The sequence below is a fragment of the Nannobrachium achirus genome (genome assembly GCF_963921795.1).
Source record: "Nannobrachium achirus genome assembly, chromosome: 8".
Lineage (NCBI taxonomy): Eukaryota > Metazoa > Chordata > Actinopteri > Myctophiformes > Myctophidae > Nannobrachium > Nannobrachium achirus.
In genome coordinates, this window is record NC_137817.1 from 60,536,077 (window position 1) to 60,558,795 (window position 22,719).

The window sequence follows — 22,719 nt, forward strand, 5'->3', positions numbered from 1 at the left end:
GATATGTTCGGCCATTTTTACCCAAGCAGTTCAAAAACAAGGAAAGCGATGAGACTCTGAGAAGTTTGAGTAAACATTAATTTATTAGAAACATAGGGACTAACACATGCCGACGAGTGGGCTCATTGGTAGATATAAAGCTGTTTCGACGATGCGGTGAGCACCTTATTGATTTGTACATGTTTTGAGCCGAATATGGACGTTGGAGCTCAACCAGCGAGAGCCCTATGACTCCCCCTTATAACTCCAGGAGAGATGTAACGTCCGAATATTAGCGACCTCTCCTGGTGTTATGATTTATGGCTAACCTTGAGCCACGGGGGACACCGCCGACCGAGCGGTAGCGAGCTAGTCGCATGCCGACCGTTGTGAAGGTCGCATGAGCCGACTCAGCGCCGTTAGAAGTTGTAAACCAGCGGGACAGAATCGTAAATCTCCCGACTTTTGTCAACCCACTGAATGTTGACAAAAACCTACTGCCATCAAAGCATTTAATGGTTACAATGACCTACTGGTAGCTCAGTATCTTGCCTACTGCACCATTCAAATTCCGATTCAGTGCGTTGATAGAAAACCCTTGATTTTGAATGCCAAGCCGGGAGACATAAGGCATAGTCTTTGTATGACTTGGCGCTATCTATCTCTCTCTCTCGCTCTCTCAAACTGAAGTGGAGCTGTGAAGAGAATTGCACTTCACGGTTTCACACGGAGCAATGCTGGATTCCACCCAGGAGCTACACGTCTATACTCTGACTGAAGCGGGCCCAGCAACACAATATGCCCACATGGGGCATTGCTGTGACCCCTGGCTGACTCAGCACACCCCGCTGCTTCACACTGACAATGCTAGATCTCACAACGGGGCGATACGCCTGAGCATGTGTCAGCGAGCCTCCACACACAATACGTCTTCAGTGTTCTTTGGTGACTATTACTCAATAACCTACAAACAAAATTGACGGCAATTCAGAGCAGCCAACCACCAGCTCCAGGCAGTGGATATGTTGGCATTATTCGAACAAATTGTTTTTGTCCTCTACACTCTACGGTTGGACTGCACAAAAACATTGGAAAACAAATCATCTGAGTGTGATCACACACACACCTGTGCCTTAAACTGTATAAAGCAGGGGTCTTCAACGTTTTCAGGCCAAGGACCCCTTAGTTGAGAGAGAGATGAAGCAGGGACAATCATGCCAATTTGTGTTTTCAGATATTTAACCACTTGAACCGTCAATACTTAATAAACTTGACCTTTCCCTCTGTACTTAGTCTGCTCTTTTTCCCCTCTACACCAAGCTCTTTGCCAAAAATAGCCGATCTACGAGCTTGTAGATCTGCTATTTTTGGCTAAAGTTCACGGAATATGGATATATGGATATGGCTGTATTATATAATATAAATAATCACTCAAAGATTTGGAGGATCCCCTGTAGTAACTGAGGACCCCCTAGGGATCCCGGACCCCCTGTTGAAAACCCATGGTATAAACAAAGCAACACAACTCTCTCTCTCTCTCTCTCACACACGCACACACACACACACACACACACACACACACACACACACACACACACACACACACACACACACACACACACACACACACACACACACACACACACACACACACACACACACACTACCATTGTCTAAAACTACAACAGAGGAAATAACAATCTTAACGTGTGGAATATAATATGAAGATATAAACAGTGAAACGATCTTGAAAGCGGGTTAATTTTAATCCGTGTGCATAAAATCAAGGGAATGCCTTTCACAACTCTATTTGTATGTGAGCTGCTTAGTAGCATGTGTGCTAAAATCTCTCCCCGAAAGCAACAAAGCCGATTACCAGTCCTCTGTGGAAAGGGAAATGGACACATCTGCTGCACAGTAGCTGGCATTATGTTTTACCAAGGAGACCGGAAAGAATTGGCCCAAAGAGATACTGCGAACACACAGTAGGCCTTTTCAAAGTCAGAGTGGAACCATATTCAATTGTTGTATTCTTGCGGTTAGGATTTTTTGGCTCTACATCACATAGCATGGTCTCACATATACCGTCGGCTTTGTGAAGCCATGCACACCGGGGACGTGCAGAGAATGTTAAGGTGTCTCCACACCAAACAGCCTACATGAGACTACTTCTGACTGTACACAGACTGCAAAGAACTGCAAAAAACTAAGCACTTTTATTTTTTCAGACGACGCCGACTGTAGTTACTGTATGGCAGTGGTGCCAGGTCTGCTCGTTATAAGCAACGTTGATCCTGTTTTCCTATAATGTTGCTAGTTGTGGGTTGCTTTTGTTTGGGCTTGTTTCTGAAGTGTAGTTGCTTATTTGGCCTTGCTTTCAACATTATTTTATAAAATAACTAATGTAATAGAGCTCAGAGGTGAAACTGGTCGCTGCTTTTGGGCTTATTTTCATAGACCTGGTCGCTTATTTCACTCACAGAATCTGGCAACCATACCCGGAGGCACTGTGTGTTCTCCGTGCAGAGGAGAAGGGGAAAAAAAGAACAACAACAACACGGGGAGCTGCTGCACTATTTACTAGCTTTGCTTTGGATCAGATTGGAATAGGAACTGAGAGTTGAGATTGAGAATATGGTATTTAGTAAAAATATGCGACGGGAAAATGTCTCTGGCTTATTTTGGCTTGGTTTTGCAACAGTAGCAAACTATTCTACAACTCCCTCAATCTTACCGACGGCCAGGGGCGACTGAACAAAACTGAGCAAGTCCAGTTTTCCAGTTTTCGGTCGATAACGTTCCCGACCCGCTGCCGAAAACCTGACGATGAGCTCCCGTTCGGCAACCGACGCTATCCGCCGCCTTCCGCCGCCGATTCGCGGCCGAATCGGTTTGGTTAAAAGTGCCCTTTAGAGAGGCAGGGGCTGACATTTCTAAAAGGGCCTTTTGGTGAAAATATAAAAAATAGCAGACCTCCAAGCAGCGCGACGCGTCGCAAGCTTGGAGGTCGGCTATTTTCGATGTTTGATACCACATTGAACTAAGCATAATCAAGTCAATACTGGAGATGTGGCGTAACGGCATGGATTATACACAGAGAGGGCATTTCTTTCAACATAAGATGCTGCATTCAAGTTCAGGAGAGTTTGGACAAGGCAATTGTCTTGAATGCTGCCTTCAGGTATGGCATGGAAAGAGGAGAATTTGCATTTCTTTCACCATAGTAAAAACTGCATTCATGGTTCTGGAGATGGCACTTTTTACAGTCGGATAAAAGGGCAGGGGCTCAAGCCCCCTTTGATGTCTATGTGTGCACGTACGTGCCTGACGCACACACACACACGCACAGGCCTGACTCAAGACAGATGCTGATTAGAGGCAAGATGGACAGGGAGAGGAAAATGTGAATCATTTCATCTGACATGTTTTGCACCCGTCGACCTCATGTTTGTCAGGGCTCTGTGGGAGATGACAAGACTGGAAGGATGAACACCGCCTCGTTATACAGCATATGTGACATGAACACACATGCATGCAGGCATCTACACAACACATAGTGTACACACTGTCAAAATATCATTAGTTATATAGTTATAACTATAGTATATCATCGTTGTCGGGTGAAATCCTAATATGTCCAAAACCGTTCGTTTAGCATTTTTCATTTTAAAAATGATTTTAACTAGTGAAAACAGCCGATCTACAAGCACACAACGCCTCGCGGTGCGAGGCGTTGTGTGCTTGTAGATCGGCTGTTTTCATTACTTTTGTGCGACGGCCTCGTACGATGAAGCAGGGCTTTACTTTGCGAAAGAACGTACACATTTGAAACTACGAGATACGAGGTTTCCAACCGACAACGACGATATATAGTTATATTTGCACCACAGAAGCATACACGCATGCACGCACACACACATGGACAGCTTATGCAGGCATTCGAGATAAACAGATGCCACAGGGCCTAAAGCCGGTGCAAAACAATTTAATACAAATAAAGCTATTGTCTAGAGTCATCAGAATAATTTAACATTTAACAGGTATAGAAATACAAAGAACTGAAATGCAAATCAATGACACAATAAAAAAAAAGATAATAGCCAATAACAACAGATGCACTTGTTTTCTAGATTGATATTCCTATGCATTTGTTGTATTGTTGATGCATTGACATATCATCTTGCTTATTGTATTGATGACGTATTACCTGCTTATTGTAAATCGCTCTGGATTAAAAACATCTGCTAAATGCCTAAATTGTAAATTGTAAGGACAGAACTCATTGTTTGCGACGATGATGCAATATGACTTTAAAGTTCTGATTACATATAATTTAATCCATATCTAGTCACAAGTTCTACAGCCGCCTGAAAATAATATAACAATAAAAAATAAAAGTAGGCTAATCCCTGCCAGTAAAATCCATAGTTGTAAAGTCTATGCACTGTGACTCATTGTAATGGTACAGTGGTATACACTGTTCTTGGCTAAATCTGGACTTGTCTCCTCCAACTGATAAAATACTTTGCCAGTAAAGACAGACAGACAGGTCTTTAATGCGGGGGCGCTGGAACCAGAGAAGAGAGAAATCAATAAGACTCCAGGGACCCATGTGTGTTCAATATGTGTGCATGTGAATGTGTGTTCTTGTGCACAGTCGTATTCATATGTGCAGCGCAGCCTGAGCTGTAACGTGGCCCCCCTGCCCTGCCTTTGATTCGTCCCTTCCTCAGAGATTTCAGACAAACAGAGGCTGAGCTAATAATGCAGGCCAGGCTGAGCAGAGCTGGATGCTTTCCACCTACACACACACTGCCAGGGACGTGCTGGGCCCCTGATTCAGCCCGGGAAAAAGAGTTGGAGAGGCCCTCATTGCGCGCTATAGAGAGAGATCTCTCTCTATAGCGCTGCTGCTACTCAAAGATTTGCCATTTCAGATCATGACAAGTGACAAGCCAGTGGGCCAATTACTGTACATGAGTTATATTTTGTCGTTGCCGGGTGGAAACCTTGTATGTCCAAAACCGTTTGTTTTGTATTTATCATTTAACAATGTTAAACTAGTGAAAACAGCCGATCTACAAGCACACACCGCCTCGCACCGCGATCTGCTGTTTTCACTACTTTTGTGCGACGGCCTTGTATGATGAAGCAGGGCTTTGCTTTGCGGAAAAAATGACACATTTGAAACTTGGAGATACAAGGTTTCTGCCCGACAGTGACGATTTACTTTGCTGGCCGCCCAGCCCCCAACATGGAACGAAGGCCGACATTTTATTTTTAATTTTTTCCCTAATGGCCGGCCTGGACCGGCCGGGAATGAACCAGTTGTTCGGGAGTTGTCCCTCTTTTCCCAATGGCCAGCACGTCCCTGCCACCTACACACACACTGCTGCTTTCTCTGCTCACTTCTTATCGCCTCAACAGCCTCTCACAGCTTCCAACAGCCTCACCTCCAATACCACTCTCTACCCTGAGTAATAGTTCCATTAACTGGTGGCAAGATGGGACATTTTGTGCCAAGGACACTGTATCAGGATCCGGCTTAACAAGTAAACACTCATTGGCATTATTACACTCTCTTTCTGGGACTATCGTGTCGCATACAACAGCACATAATACCGAGTACTGTCTGTTTATGTCTGGAAAATGTGCGGTACAGTGATTCTCTGCCAAAAGGAGTAACACGAGAGGCAAGACAACAGTAATACACCGGGCACGTGCACGCAAAGACATCAAAGGGGGCTTGAGCCCCTGCCCTTTTACTCGTCTGTAAAAAGTGCCCTCTCCAGACCATGAATGCAGTTTTTACTTTGCCTTAATAAACCAGACCAAACACAACAACACCCCCTGGCGGTAGTGGTGTTGTAGTACGGTCTGGCACCGATCCATAGAGATTCTATTTCCTCAACCAGCTTCAAGGGTTGGCCAATCAGGGTTGTTATGCTTGGGGCACGTGGTTTCTGTAGGCTTGGGGCACGTGGTTTGGGGCAAACCCCAGAAATGAAAACGCTTCCTGAAATCCCAGACTCTCTTCCCAAAACGAAGTGTGTGATAGAGGCTGGCAACGTCAGGCAAGTTTTTACTATGGTGAAAGAAATGCAAATGCACTCTTTCCATGCCATAACTGAAGGCAGCATTCAAGAGAATTGCCTTGTCCAAACTCTCCTGAACTTGAATGCAGCATCTTATGTTGAAAGAATTGGCCTCTCTGTGTAGAAATCTGTGTATAGTCTGAAACTCATGTCACAGTGTAATCTGCCCCTCGCTCCCCAACAACAGCTGACCAGTACAGTAAGTAGTCTAAGTACAGTCAATTAATTTGATTGGCTTATAATTGCACATTCCCACAATGACATCATAAAAAAATTAGCTCATATTTTAAGATGACTTTTTAAAGTGACAGTAGCCCTTTAGGTGACAGCACCCCTTTAACTTTCGACATGTATTGCACTTTCCCATTTCATTGGGTTCTCTATTTGTAATGAAGCCACACATTAGAGCAGTTTCCACAGTCCATATGTTGCTCACTCGCATCTAACCCAACACACCAGAGATGGGAAAGTAAAGCACAATAACTTCATTATACGGTACTTAAATATTGTTTTGACATAATACTTTTTGATAGATTCATTGATTGTCAGGAATGTAAACAGCACGTGGTACAGTAAGACATTACGCCTAAAAGGATAACACAAAAAAATCCTTTAATGAATTTTGATGCGTACTGTATGGCAGCTTGTACATCATATCGTCGTTGTCGGGTGAAAACCTTGTATGTCCAAAACCGTTCGTTTTGCATTTATCATTTTAAAAATGATTTGTGCTTGTAGATCTGCTGTTTTCACTACTTTTGTGCGACGGCCTTGTATGATGAAACAGGGCTTTACTTTGCGAAAGAACGTACACATTTGAAACTTGGAGATAGGAGGTTTCCACCCGACAACGACGATATGGTATTGTCACAGCGAGCCTCAGTGATATTCTCTATGACAACACAGGTGTGTGTCTGCAGTTGGCAGCTCATAAGGTTTGTAGCAGAGCTGAAAGGAATCCAGGCAGCCATCCAACATGCTACACCTGCTCTCAAGGACATACAGTACAGTACAGTACAGTACAGTACAGTACAGTACAGTACTACACAACCATTTCACTCAACACATCCATGTATTGTCTGGGTCTCACAAACTCTATGGACCATTGAGCACGTTACCTCAAACATAAGTAGAGGATGCAAAAAATCCAGACATTCTACATTCAAATATACGTTTGTCTGTCATATCTTGTTACCACATCATCATAGCATTAATCTACTACCAGGACATATTAGGAAACATGCAAATACATGCTCAAAGGTTGGATATGCTTGCCTGAAAAATGCTGTGCAACTTGAGTTCTCATCAAATCTAATACACTGAAAGCGGACTAACAGTATTCAGTCAAACATCACTGTAATGCAGGTTATGGACATCAAAATGACATTTGCTTTTCACTTTGCTGATGAAATTAGACGGATCAACAATTCAGGAAACAACACTTGATATTTTTGGAATTGTTATGCTCATTGTGTGAAGTGTTTTAAATTAGGTTTGCTCATTTAGTTGAGAAAGAAGACTATAAAGGTGTGTTCCAGACCTGATCAGGCTGATTTGTTTGGAATGAGAACCAAGGCAAGCCTTGTGTACGTGAATGTATATGCGATAACCTTTAAAGAGGTATTCTCATTCATGCATAATCCTTCGAACGTGGGACCCAAAACCACAGTTAGATTGCAAGTTAAGCAGTTGAATAGCTAGTCTAGCCTGCTACCAAATAACTTTGCAACTACTGTATATATCGTCGTTGTCGGGTGGAAACCTTGTATGTCCAAAACCGCTTGTTTTTATCATTAAATAAAATGAACTAAACTAGTGAAAACAGCCGATCTACAAGCACACAACGCCTCGCACCGCGAGGCGTTGTGTGCTTGTAGATCTGCTGTTTTCACTACTTTTGTGCGACGGCCTTGTATGATGAAGCAGGGCTTTACTTCGCGAAAAAACATACAAATTTGAAACTTGGAGATACAAGGTTTCTGCCCGACAATGACGATATACCGTTCATATTGCCTCCGATCCAAAATTCCTTCGTTTCGCCTCCAGTTCATTTGCCTCCAGGCATATTTGGCTCATTAGCCAGGGATCATTTGGTTATAGTGCGATGAGCACTCTGAATGTGCTGAATCTAATTCTGGGAATCTGAATGTAATGAATCTGAATGTAATGAATCTGAATGTGCTGAAATTGAATGTGCTCAATCTGAATAATGCTCAATCCTGATTAACACATTCAGAAAGTGCCTCAGCTGTATTTTTTTCCCCATCTGGGAGAATTTCTTTTTTCAGAGGATAGCTATTTATACGCACGCACGCACGCACGCACGCACACGCACACACACACACACACACACACACACACACACACACACACACACACACACACACACACACACACACACACACTCTCTCATACAGAGCAGTACATCTCTGGTGGTTACCATGAGAAGCTGTGTAGAGCAGGGACGTGCAGAGAATGTTAGAGAGGCAGGGTCAGAAATTTCTAAAAAGGGCCTTTCGGTGAAAATATCAAAAATAGCCGACCTCCAAGCTCACAATGCATCGCAGCTTGACGCGTTGTGAGCTTGGAGGTCGGCTATTTTCGGCGCTTGATACCACACTGAACGCATGATCAAGTCAATACTGGAGATACGGCAGCCTAGCACCACTTAAAGGCCCGCTGACACGCCCCAAAATTATAATAGTATGATACAGTAGGTCACGTGATCTCTCTGAAAACGGTCTTGTAATAGTCTGAGAATGTTAGAGAGGCAGGGGCTGAAATTTCTAAAAGGGCCTTTCGGTGAAAATATCGAAAATAGCCGACCTCAAAGCTCACAACGCATCGCAGCGTGAGTGTGACGCGTTGTGAGCTTGGAGGTTGGCTATTTTCAGGTGCTTGATACCACACTGAACGCATGATCAAGTCAATACTGGAGATACATGTGTATTACATGTGTACTGTATCATACTATTATAATTTTCGGGCGTGTCAGCGGGCCTTTAAGTGGCGCTAGGCTAAGTTTGCACGTCTGGTTTGTCAAAACATTTAACGCAGCTTGGCATTTATTGTGAAAGACTGTACAGTGTTTGATGCGCTGCGGCTGCGGTCTCCGTCTCAGGACTATGTTTATTTGGATGTAAGCAGCTGCTGTGTACTGAATGCAATATGCACTTTGTTTTATTCCTTGAAATATCTATTTAAGATAACATTATTTGCTTATTCAGTTTACAGATATAGTATTTGGCCCCAATGCTGCTCAGACTGGCTTTTATACAGTATTTGTTATTGTCATTGTCAGTACAACACTACTGCCCTGGGTAAATATAGAATATATTTTTCTTTTAACAAGGAGGGGGAAAAAAACACATGCAGCTATCCATCACTGTATTATCCATGGAAAAACTGTTGGAATAATGTAGACAGAGGATGTCTTCAATATTGACAAAGGTTAAAATAATGGAGTTACTTTTGATAAAATAAACATTTGACCTATTATTCTTTACCATTTTGGAACGAAATAGGGAACCGTTAGGAACCGATAAGCAGAACCGGAACCGGACTCATAACGATACCCATCCCTACTTATATTACAGCATGGCTTGCAGCCAAAACTCAATAACACACTGACACAACACTGCAACAGAGAGGTATAAATAGACAGGGGACACAGCAGGTGAACTCAAAGTAAACTCTGCGCAGGATGTAGGCTAACAGGCAAACGCGCAAACAGAACACAGGTTACTAGGGTTACAATACATTCAGGGAGGTGAGACAAGACAACAAATAAGGCAGACAGGAAGGCACAGAATACACAACATACTAGCCCCATATAGAACCTCCGAGATGAGGTCCTAAAAAGATGGCGTAGCGATCGCTGGGACTGCCGCAACAACGAGTTGGAAAACACTCAAAATGACATTTTATCCAAAAAGTAAAGGTAGTTCCGAGCTCGGTAAATAAAACATCAACCACGGCGTTGGGAAAACGGTTTAAATGGCTTATTTAGTCTCATTAAATTCAGAAAAGCCCCCGGCGGCAGGTGCAAGTACTGCATCTTCCCCATTGTAGCAGATACCGTTTCCCAACGCCGTGGTTGATGTTTTATTTACAGAGGTTAGGTAAACCACAGTCCGTGAGCTCGGAACTACCTTTACTTTTTGGATAAAATGTCGTTTTGAGTGTTTTCCAACTCGTTGTTGCGGCAGTCCCAGCGATCGCTACGCCATCTTTTTAGGACCTCATCTCGGAGCACAACAGTATGCAACGACGGGTGAGGTTCTATATCGGGCTAACAACATACCTACTGCAAAATAAGATACTAAATGCCTATGCAACAAGAACTATAGAAAACCAAAGTCCAAGGGCTGAGGAGCGGACCCTGACATATTGATTATGAAGCCTCCCAGGCAGTTCATCTAATTGGGTTCACACAATACAGAATTGGGCCTTCAGTTTGTGATATGAAGTAATTCATATCACAAATACTAGTAAGACACCTCAGGGTGACTTGCGACCTCAGGGTGACATGCGACCTCGGTGAGGTCGCGCCAATTCTTGGCCATCTGGCCAACCACAGCGTTTCTCTGACAATTCTAGTTGTTGTCATTCTGGGGGGAGTTTGTTCATGTTTTTGTGAGGTTATCAACCCTCAAACACCACACAGAAAGGCCCTATCGCCAACCCCACCTAGGGTGTGTGGGCGCTGATGACGCGGAGGGAGGAACACGCCGCCCATATATGTCCTTAATATTGATAACATAATATCCTTAATATTGACAATATAGGAATCTCCATATATGGGCATAAAACGTACGTAGGTAATGCCAAGCAGGGCCTTGGTTTGATGCCTGTGGATCTCCATATATGGGCATAAGGGGGTACCCTAACATTCTCATTTTCGGCCTGGGATTTATGACATCAGAAATCTCCATGTATGGGCATAAAAGTTTTTTTTTTCTTTTTCTGGGATTGACCGTATATGGACTTTTATACCCTGATAAATCTCGTAGCTTGTCTGACTGTCAGTACAGGAAGTGATGTCACGTGACATCCTTTTATGCCCATGAGTCATTCTGTACCACATCACTGTGACTCACTGACATCACACTGACATCACTTCCTGTACAGACAGACAGACAGACAGACAGACAGACAGACAGACAGACAGACAGACAGACAGACAGACAGACAGACAGACAAGCTACAAGGTTTTTGATCGGTGCAAACCTCTCCTATAAGTGGCTGTGCGTGTGTCCGTAGCCTTTTTTCTCAGCGTTTTGCCATAGTAAAATGTGTGTGCGTAGCATCATGTTTGTCTAGTGATGTCATATGTCGTATGTCTGTAGCCTTTCTCCTCAGCGTTTTGCCATAGCAAAATGTGTGTGTGTGTGTAGCATAGCCTAGACTTAAATCCTAGTCTGAAGATGTTATGCAAGCACGACCACCGCTCACTTCACATTGGGTGTGATTTTTCAGGGTATAATGCGACCTTCGGTCGCAATTATTCCATTGTACTAGCAACTTTCCCTGATACGCTATGTTTTGACCGTCTCTAAAAACACATTTCATGGTTTCATAACTGCAGAAGATGTGTGCACATTTCGCACGCACACATACTGTAGCTTTGCCCCTTCCCGCGTATCTACCCAGTACACGAATACGGTGTTGCTCCATCCCGTCTTCATACACAAGGGAGAAAAAGTGAATGTGTAGCGGATGAAGTGTTGTGTGGGCGACCATGTTCCACACTGTTCAGGGTTGTTCCATTGAAGTTTCACTTCAAACACTATGAGCCAGTCACAATATGTGGGAGTGTTTCGCCCATTATACTCCCCCATGCATGTAGTTATTTAGCCTTCGAAAATTCCCATCTACAAGCAGGGACGTGCTGGCGTTTGGGAAAAGCGGGACAACTCCCGAACGGCCGGTTCATTGTAGGTTTTGGACATACAAGGTTTCCACCCGACAACGACGAAATACAACTCATGTAATTGGCCCACTGGCTTGTCACTTGTCATGATCTGAAATGGCAAATCTTTGAGTAGCAGCAGCGCTATAGAGAGAGATCTCTCTCTATAGCGCGCAATGAGGGCCTCTACAACTCTTTTTCCCGGGCTGAATCAGGAGCCCAGCACGTCCCTGTCTACAACAATATGTTTGTTTTTTTTCTTCTCTGGTATCTGATTGAGGAAATAAAAGTATATTTTAAGGAGGTAAACAAATCCTTGACATTAAGAGGCTGCAGTCAGCCCGGAGCAGCTGAGCGGAGGCTGATAGGAGCGCTGCGTGGCCCACATCCAGGTGCACACAGCTTCAGTTTGGTTCTGTTGGGGAGGAGGAAATGTATTCATAGCCTGGCTTTCTCTGAGATTGGTCTGCATGGCTGGTAAAAAGGGAATTTATTTGGAATATTTTATGACTTCATGATGGTAAAAGGACGAGGATAAATAAGGTACTATATAACTATATGACTATATCCACCCACAACACACACACACACACACACACACACACACACACACACACACACACACACACACACACACACACACACACACACACACACACACACACACAGAGTAGTAAAAAAAAATACATATTATACTAAGTGAGCGAAAGCACAGGACACAGGTCATTTTATCTTATTGTCTTCTCCTCCATCCACTCCTCTGTCATTAGCCTTTGTGGTGTTATGATTGTTAAAAAGAATGTTAGAGAAGCAGGGACTGACATTTCGAAAAGGGCCTTTTGGTGAAAATATTGAAAATACAAATAAAAAAATAAATCATAATCAAGTGAATACCAGTTGGATGTGGCATACGGCATGGATTTCTACACAGAGAGGGCAATTCTTTCAACATAAGATACTGCATTCAAGTTCAGGAGCGTTTGGACAAAGAAATTCTCTTGAATGCTGCCTTCAGGTATGGCATGGAAGGGGGAGCATTTGCATTTATTTCACCACAGTAAAAATTGCATTCATGGTCTGGAGAGGGGGCACTTTTTACAGATGGATAAAAGGGCAGGGGCTCAAGCCCCCTTCGATGTCTATGTGTGCACGTGCCTGACTCTATCTGTTCACTGAGTCGATGCACAGCCTCATCTTGCCCAAGTCAACAATCTTCCTACTCAGGCATTTAAACACTGGAGTGTATTGACATTCATTCTGGCTTTCTCATCATCTGCATTATTACTAGCTAGCGCAGGCTTAAAGCATCTGCTATGGTTACACAATTTCATTTCTGACATCTCTATAGCTTGGTACAGTAGTTCAACACATGTTGTTAATGCCAGACATCTTCTAGCCCTGTAAAAGCCAGCAACATTCATATGAGATCTACCCGTATGTATACTTGAGGCAGAGGCAGCCTAGGATTATGATACATTCAATATTGATGTTTGACTTGAAGCGTTGACAGGAAATCACTGCGGCTACACCTACGGGGTTATTACATTTTCATTCTGACTCATATTACCAATACTGGGTTAAGGGTCCAAGGCTTGAAAAGATTTTAATAAGACAAGCATCTCGCCACTGCTAGGAAGCCGCAGACACACAACGTTGGCACTATTTGTAGATTGTAGACTATTTGCTAGAGTATTCATATTTGAAATTGCCTATGCCGGAACTTATGCCGGAACTCTAGCGAGTGCACTCATTCAGATTGAGCCCCTCTATGACTATGGAGTCCACGTATCGTATGGTATTGTGATGCCTCAAAGAACCTAAACACAAGGCTCTTAACAGCCTAAAACAAACTAATTAGGGTCCTGCTTAATCTAGCCTCGGAAAACCCAGCCTTTATTTGGCGATCGGCAGAAAAATAAAGCCTGGGCGATCGAGTTAAACTCACTGTTGTAGGAAGTGTAGAATTTCCCTAACCAATCAGAGTGGAGGCGTCGCACCGAATTTGTTGACGTCATGACACAGCAGCGTTCTCTGCAGAGGGGGGTGGGGGGAGGAGAACACATGCTATTGGCCGGAGACTCCCGGAGAGATTCGCCGGGTTGTGTATCCCCGCCCATCTGCCACCATAGACTGTCCACGTTATACACTGGACTATGCTTAACACTTTGCCGTCCGAAATAGAATGGTTGTTGGTAGATTAGCCGTGAAATTTCTATTATTATATTATGATCTGAACCGCATTCATTTTACCAGACATCCAGCGCTATATCACGTGGTCTTCATCCCCCATTACCATTCCGCGATCCCCCGTTGTTTTACTCACCCCAGTTCCCAGTGAAATTCTCAATCTGCATTGGCTCAGAGTGGGAGATTCGGCTGACGCATCATGTCCCCCTGCGTTTCGCGTGCGCGATCCGTTCACGTAAATGTCCCCTCAAATAATCCACGTGTGACTCAAGAGTAGAACTGAAAAGTATCGCTAGCATAGCCACCAGCACGGCTGGAGTAGAAGCACTCGTGTACAGACAGTAACCGAATGGGGGAAGGTGCCTTGGAGAAGGAAAGGGCCATGACATCACTTCTGCTTCATGTCAGACCAGCCATGAGCTATCAATGCACGAGTGGTGACTAGGGAAGGTTAGACGATCGCCGATTTTCGGATGAAAATCATTTATTTCAGTAAATACGGGAAAGTACGGGAAAAGACGATTGGCTGCCCCTCCCCCCCTAGGAAGTCCGATATAGTACGGTTTTAATATTAAGGGGCTCCCCGTGGCTTGGAAAGGGTTAACCTTCCTTTACGGGCTCACCTCACCGCTAATCACTTTTCACGGGTGGAATGGCTCAGAGTGGATGACAGAGTGCAGCATCTTGCAATGGGCCTGTTGTACACGATACACTACACCACTAAGATACCCATGTACCTGGCAGAATACTTCCAAATCGTCAAGGATGTCCACAATAGGCTCTATGCATATACGCCATTTTGTTCTACTTCCGGGTGTCTTTCGACTTCCTTCACAGGTGTTACTGATGATACTAATGAAGGCTCTGTTTGATTTATTGTACAGTGGTTCTTTAATTTCAAGGACCCCCATAACTCTGTACAAATGGAATCAACAAATGGAAGCAAATGGATCCTTGCAGGTCCATTTGCTTCCATTTGTACACTGTCAGAGTTACACACCTGTATGGGGACATTTGGAACCCACTCAAGGACACTTTGAGACCCACTGGTGTAGCAGAGTGTTTCCAGTGAGCTAACATGCACAATATCAGCACCCTGACTCTGTTTGACCAGAATGGAACAGACCCTTCATTAGTATCATCGGTGAAGGACAGTCGAAAGACACCCGGAAGTAGAACAAAATGGCATAGCCTAATACAACACCAAAGGCAGCTCCACTGTTTCCAACAACCAGCGTTGTGCACCTCCTTTCCAAAGCCACTCCTAGCCAGACAAATGCATATTGACGGTTGTGTAGTTTTAAGTAATGTGATCAACTGCATATCCGTATTCTAAGTTTGCAGGCCAAGAGGAGACCTGCACTCTGAGGAGCACAATGTTCTAGTTCTACTGAAGTGACATTCAGTGGTGGAAGTAACTTCAACCCTATACATTTCGGCCATTTGAAAAAAATTACACGTTTGAAAACTTGAAATCCGACATTCTGCATAATGAGTAGCCTACTTCCTACTTTTGGTACTTGAAGTATATTTTGATGCCAATACTTTTGTACTTTTTTTGACATTGGAATTCACTTCAGTACTTGACAATTATTGACATTATACCCTTAAATGCTGAGTGTCGTAAATTTGGCTTTCAAGGAGAGCGAGACTGCGTTCAAATTAATCTTTAGTGGGAACTCATTATAATCTTGGAACATTTCAATCAACATTTATCGACACGAACAACCTTCAACAATCTACTTTATAATGTCTTCGTCGCGGTCACCTTGTGGAGCATGAGCAATTCTTTTTGGGATAAATGCCATATATGTCAACATGTAGTCAACAGCACAATGTGTCTATGACGCACATGAGTAGATTGATGATAAAACAACATCTATAATTCAGAGGAAGAACCATAAAACAAAAGACAAGTGTGGTATTATATTTAGGAAACCTGACACAGGAAAACACACATGGAGACGACATGTATCTGGTCAAGGTGCTACTAGCAGCGGTGCTATTTTTCAACAACGGTATAATTTTTAAAATGATAAATACAAAACAAACGGTTTTGGACATATAAGGTTTCCACCCGACAACAACGAAATATAAAAATAAAAATAAAAAAATAGAGGGCCTCTCCAACTCTTTTTCCCGGGCTGAATCAGGGGCCCAGCACGTCCCTGACTGTGGTATAGAAGCGACTCCCCAGCTTGTGAGCAGTGGCTGTGCATTGTGGAGGAAATGTATGTAAAGGAGATATTTACACATAGACTCAGGACTTGTTTCTTGAAAAATGGGAGAAATGGACTGAATACACGGCCCGGAAGAATGACACCACGGAGGATTGAAAAGGACTCTAATATGATAATGAAAATGATGTAAATGTTGACCCTGTGAATATGTGTGCATGTGACAAAATAAAAAAGTAAGTAAAAAAATGAAATAACATAAAAGGACTCTCTTATAGAGCTACAGATATAAAGTAGATGCCATTGTAAATTCTGACGCTGTTACGGTAAATGCATCATGAAATTCCTGGAGTTTATAGGAGAAACAGACATGTGTTCAGTCTATTCCTCTTTAGTGGAGATGTTATAAGAAATTGTTTTAATCGAAAAGTCTACCTTGGCATTTCCATTAAAGTGACTGTTAATAACAACAGCATGTCTATTTATTGGGGCGGCCATAGCTGAGTGGTTAGTGAGCTCGCCCGGAGAACCAGAGCCCCTGGTTGTCTCAGGTACGATTCCAGGCCAGGCCAACAATGTGTCGAAGTGTCCCTGAGCAAGACACCTAACCCCTAACCCCCCTTCACGTTCCTCTGTGGACAGCACTCAACTGGGTGAAGTTCCTCCTTGGGAGGAACTTCAGTACAAAACACTGATGCTGGCCTTCAAAGCAGCCAAAGGTATGGCTCCTCCATACCTCCAAAACCTGATCAACCCCTACACCCCCACCCGTTCACTTAGATCAGCCAACACAGGGATGCTGACAGAACCCTCGCTAAAAGCCCCAGGACAAAAATCCACTTGTCCGAGACAGTTTGCCCTCCTGGCCCCCAAGCTGTGGAATAAACTCCCTGTCGCACTTAGAACAACGGACTCACTCGTTAACTTTCGCCGCGGACTGAAGACTCACCTTTTCAGACTCCACCTAAACCCATAGCACTACTGAAACACTCAATGACCAGGAAGCTAGTTAGCATTTGTTTTTTAGGTTTTTAGAATCCTTTTTTTTCTTTACTGATTATATTGTTTTTTAGATTGATATTCATATGCATTTGTTATAATGTTGTTGATGTTCTGACATGTTATCTTGGATTATAGTGATGTATCATCTGCTTATTGTAAATTGCTTTGGATTAAAAGCGTCTGCTAAATGCATAAACTGTAAACTGTAAACTGGGATAAGTTAGGTATGTAAAATAAGAAAATAAAAAAATACTAACTGCATCATGAAGTTAGTAGGGAAGCATTATACTAGTTTTCTTATTCCACATACAAATGTGTGTTAAGTAGTTGGGTCAGACATTATTGTGGAATACTATATCGGGTCCTCAGATAATTGCGACCGAAGGTCACAGTATATCATGAGAAATGTCGTGGCTTGTCTCCGTCTGTGTCAGTCCTTCAGTCAGTCACATTTTACAGTCTATTGATTCCCTTGTCACTCTTATACCCACATATTTTATGCCCATATATAGTCGACAATGTGATGTCAGAACATGCCCATATATGGGCATTCCCCGATCACACTTGCAAATGAATTACATCCTTGTCCGTTTTATGCCCATATACAGTATGGAGATCCCTGTCCCAGTGTCATCAATATTAAGGGCATATATGGGAATGCCCATAAATGGGCATGTTCTGACATGCCCATATATGGGCATTCCCAGATCACACTTGCAAATTAATTACGTCCTTGTCCGATATGCCCATATGGAGATACATGTCCCAATGTCATCAGGACATATCTGGGAATGCCCATATTTGGTAATGCCATAAAATATATGGGCATGTTCTGCCAATTTCAACAGGAACTGTTGAGGCGATGTCGCATGTCGCCCTGAGGCGTCTTACTAGTACAGTGGGCCTCATGCAGCAGCGATATAAGAACAAACTTCCTCTTATTTTTGTTAGCATCCACACGATTGTTTTCTTATTCCTTCAGTTCCAACTGATTTCTGGGAATAACCAATATGTTCTTATTTTTGCAGGTAATCACACATTTTACGAGGGGGTGAGACTACTGTACCAATACTATAGTATTCCTGTCCATGCATGGAGATCTCTGTATCTGTCTGTCTACCACTGTCCCTTTTATGTGCATATATGGAGATATCTGTACAGTATGTTTGTCTGTCTGCCTGCATGTGTCCCTTTTATGACCATATATGGAGATCTCTGTATCTGTCTGCTCTGATCCCTTTTATGCCCATATATGGAGATCCATGATGTCATCAGTATATGGGTCAGCCTATATACTGTATGGTCAGGCTATATAAGGTTCTGCAGGGTGTTCATTTCACACTTGCGTTGCATACAGAGACACAGGGAGACAGACAGATACAGATATACTGTACAGAGGGGCTACCGAAACCCACCCCCCCCTTGATCTCTGCAGTCTGACTCGGGAGCTTATATTGTAACACGTCTGTCTCTGGTGCAGTTGCTTCCACTACTAGCCTTACATTTGTCACTCCAGCCTCTTAAGCCGGCACCACAGGCTTCAGCTTGGCTTTCAACAAACCTTCCGCATCAGCTTCACCTTTCCCCCTCAGCAAGACAGGACTCCTCTGCAACCGAGACAACAGGCTTACCACCAGGCTCCATGTTCAACCCAAAAGCCCCACAACCTACAGCCTCGGGCTTCAACTTTCTGGGCACAACCACCGGCACGGCCCCGACGCTGGGCGGGAGCACCTCACCCGGCCTGGGTGGGTTTGACTTCACTTCGGTGAAGAGAGACCAATCGTCCGGAGCCAATCCTCAGGACGGCAAAGCTCTGAAAGATGAGAACGTGCAGGAATCGATCTGTCGGGATGTGGAGAACTTCCAAGCGTTTGTGAAGGAGCAGAAGCAGCATCAGGAGGAAATGATCCGGATGTCCTCCAAGGCCATGGAGAAGGTCCAGGATGACATCAAGAGCATCAAACTGCAGCTGTCCGTCAGCGCCAACGGCCTCCAGCGCCAGGAGCAGGCCATCGGCAAACTGAGGCTGGAGACAACACAGGAGTGGAGGAACGCCGATATCGCGTTGCGGTCGCGCGGCGGACTCCAGCATGAGAACGCGGCTCCGTCAGATTATTTCCGTAGACTGGTGGAGCAGTTTGAGGCGCAGTTGAGGGAGTACAGGCAGCAAATAGAAGACTTGGAGACTCACATGACGACACAAAGCAGCGTTTCTCACATGACCCCACAGGACCTGTCCACGGCCATGCAGAAGTTGTACCAGGCCTTTGTAACGCAGGCCGCCCAGCTCCAGACGGTCAATGAGAAGGTCAAGAACTTGAAGCATCAGTACCTGACCTACCGGCGGGCCTCCCTGGAGGACTCCACTGACGTGTTCGAGGCCCGGCGGGCAGCGAACAGGAGGCGGCAGAGTGCGGCGTGTGCCACCACCGGGCCCGCCCCCTTCTCCAGCACGCCCAATGCCACGGCGGCTGCCATGGCTGCATCGTTGACGCAGCAGCAGCAGCAGCAGCAGCAGCCGTCGTCACTGTTCCAGGTCTGCCCGCCTTCAAGTTCTAGACCCTTCCCAAACTACAAGTTCTGACCCACTGTCAGTCATGCCTACAAACAGCAACAGACCACAATGGACAGACAGTGGAACAGCAGAAGAATCTGATGCAGACCTTTGTGTGTCTCATGGCTCCTAAAAGAGGGTCTGTGCGTCTGTCTCTTTTTCTTTTTTAGCACACAAGGCGCAAGTTGGCACCTCGACAGAGTGCAGTTCTAGTTACTTGCGCAAGCAGAGCGCACACGTACTGTAATTGGCTTTTGTAGTTGACGTAGCCCTGAAACGGCTGGCATTCTGGGAATATACTGTATGTATGTAGGTGACACCTGCAGCCAATGAGGGACCAGCATTCCTGGTGATGATGTCAGCAGAGTTTGGTAAATAAGAGCGCTCTTGGTAATGTCTTCATTAACGGGCAATTTACAATTAAGGCATTTAGCAGACACTTTTAATTCAAAGCGACTTACAATAAGCAGGTAATACATCTATATATTAACTCTTTTACAGCTTTGAACGTTAACGCTCGTCCCAATTCTGACGGCGGCGCGTTGCCAATACGAACGGCCGTTCCTTTACCTTGTCTGATGACTGTAAGCTGATGAGGGGTCGCGCAGGTGTGTACAGTAAAAAAAAAACATCTCCCGTAATGCTGCTTTCAAATCTCCACCACACGTAAACATCAATGATGTCCAATTCACTTCCTGGCTGTTCTCTGTGGACCTGATCTAGATTATGCATTTATATGCTCTGAAACGACGGAAAGAGGGGAGGGCCATTTCACATCCATTCTTTGCATAAGGCTGCCCTCTGCCGCCAGGCAGCTTGGCTAAAGTACACAAGTCATATAATAGGTCCAATTAAAAAAAATCGTTTGGAAATAATCAATACATCTTTTTCTATAACATCGCAAATGTAAGATGCTTTTTGCTGGCACCAGCCCCAATAAATAAATAATAAATCTGGCAGTAAAACTGTTAAACAAGATAATGTGTCAGTATCAACAACAATCCAATAAATGCATAGGAATATCATGTCCTTAAATTGGCACTTTAGAAATGTGAAGATACCCTCTATACACTTAAACTTTATGTTGGTTTGTTTACAGTTGAGTGGGAAAGTTAATCATCTGGGGACCCCCCAAAATGATTGAGGGGTTGTGTGTGATATGATGTGATGACGTCATCAAACGATAAAGTCGACTTCAACTCAACTTTTTACTGAGTCGAGACGACTTGCAAAAATAACAAGTCGTTAATGCCCTAGTTTGTTCTCTGTTTATCTGCCCCGGGGAGGAGGGGTCTCTAGCCCTGGCAAGCAGGTCTCCTGCAGTGCAGTGGCTGCTGTTTGCTTCACAAAGTGCTAACCGAGGCGTGGCAGTGCTCTGAGAGACGTTTTCCCTAAAGAATTCAACACAACATCAGCAGAGTAAACTGATGAAGTGCAGGAAGCAGCCGCCCGCATCGCCTCTACAACATCTTACTCGAGCAAGCTCATCTGAAAACACAGAGCCTGAACTCACCCTCCGACTCTGGGCCAGATTCTGCTTTACGGAGAGTAGCTCAACATACTGTACATACAATACATCATACACAAAGACATCGATATCTATCTGTCACACACAGGCCCGTCGTACAGATTTTTGGGAGGGGGGTCAGGATCAAAGACCTGGGCCCCCCTCGGTTTTTCGCCCTGCGCGGGCAGAAAAATACGGGTTTTTCACAGGAAATTATTATTTTTTAAAGTAAAAAAAAAAATGTTAAAAACAGTTCTACACGGCATGATGTCTTAATCTTACCTTGGGAGAAAGTTCTTTCACAGTCACTCAAATCTTTCCTACACAAACTAGACTGTTCCGAGACTGTACCGTTCAACAAGTGCCCCCCCACCACAGCCCCCCCCCCCCCCCCCCCCCTTTCCGGGAGGGGGGACAACAGTACCCTTTGCCCCCCCCATCGGCGGCCCTGGTCACACACTATGGGGCCTTTTACACCGTCAAAGAACCGGTTATGGTTCTTTCTCCCGCCTATGGGATGAACCAGAGGTGAGCTTTTCCACCGAGAACCGGAGTTGGTTCTGAACCGTAAAAGTTGGTTTCCGAACGGGAACCACGAAATCCTTGGTTCCTCTGGTTCAATCATGGTTCAATCTGGTGGAAACGCAAGCCGGTTCGCAAGAACGAACCAAGGTTCCAAGAAAGTTGAACCGGCACTGGTTCTGGAACCGGTTCTTTGACGGTGGAAAAGGCCCCTGTATGTCACAATGAACTATGGGGGGAGAGAAAGAGAGATGAGGTGGTTATAGTTTGTGTGAAAAAAAGAAGAAAAAACTAAAACAATTACAGATGGACAATCTGTATCTATTGGTGTTGGGTGGACTAAACCAGTGGTTCTCAACCTTTTCAGGCTGCGACCCCCAAAATAATCATATTTTAACTGGGACCTCCCCCCCCCCCCCCCCCCCCCCACCACCACCACCACCACCACCCTGACGAGCGCTAAGAGTTGAGGTATAACACGGTTCTATTGTGAAAATAGCAGATCTACATGCTCACAACACCGTTGTGAGCATGTAGAGCTTCTATTTTCACTATTTCTGCCTCTAATACTTGACAATTTGGCAATTGTTTAATTTGTAATTTTAGATCTGCAGACAAGCTGTTACTCAAGGTCTCTAGGACAAGGCTTGCAAACAGAAGGCAATAGGGCATTTTGCCGTTTCACACTTGTGGAATAAACTTCAATAGGATGTTAGACAGTTCTCAGTGTCCACATTATTATTATTAATTTTGTTGCATTGCCCCTTTGATGTTCTTATTTC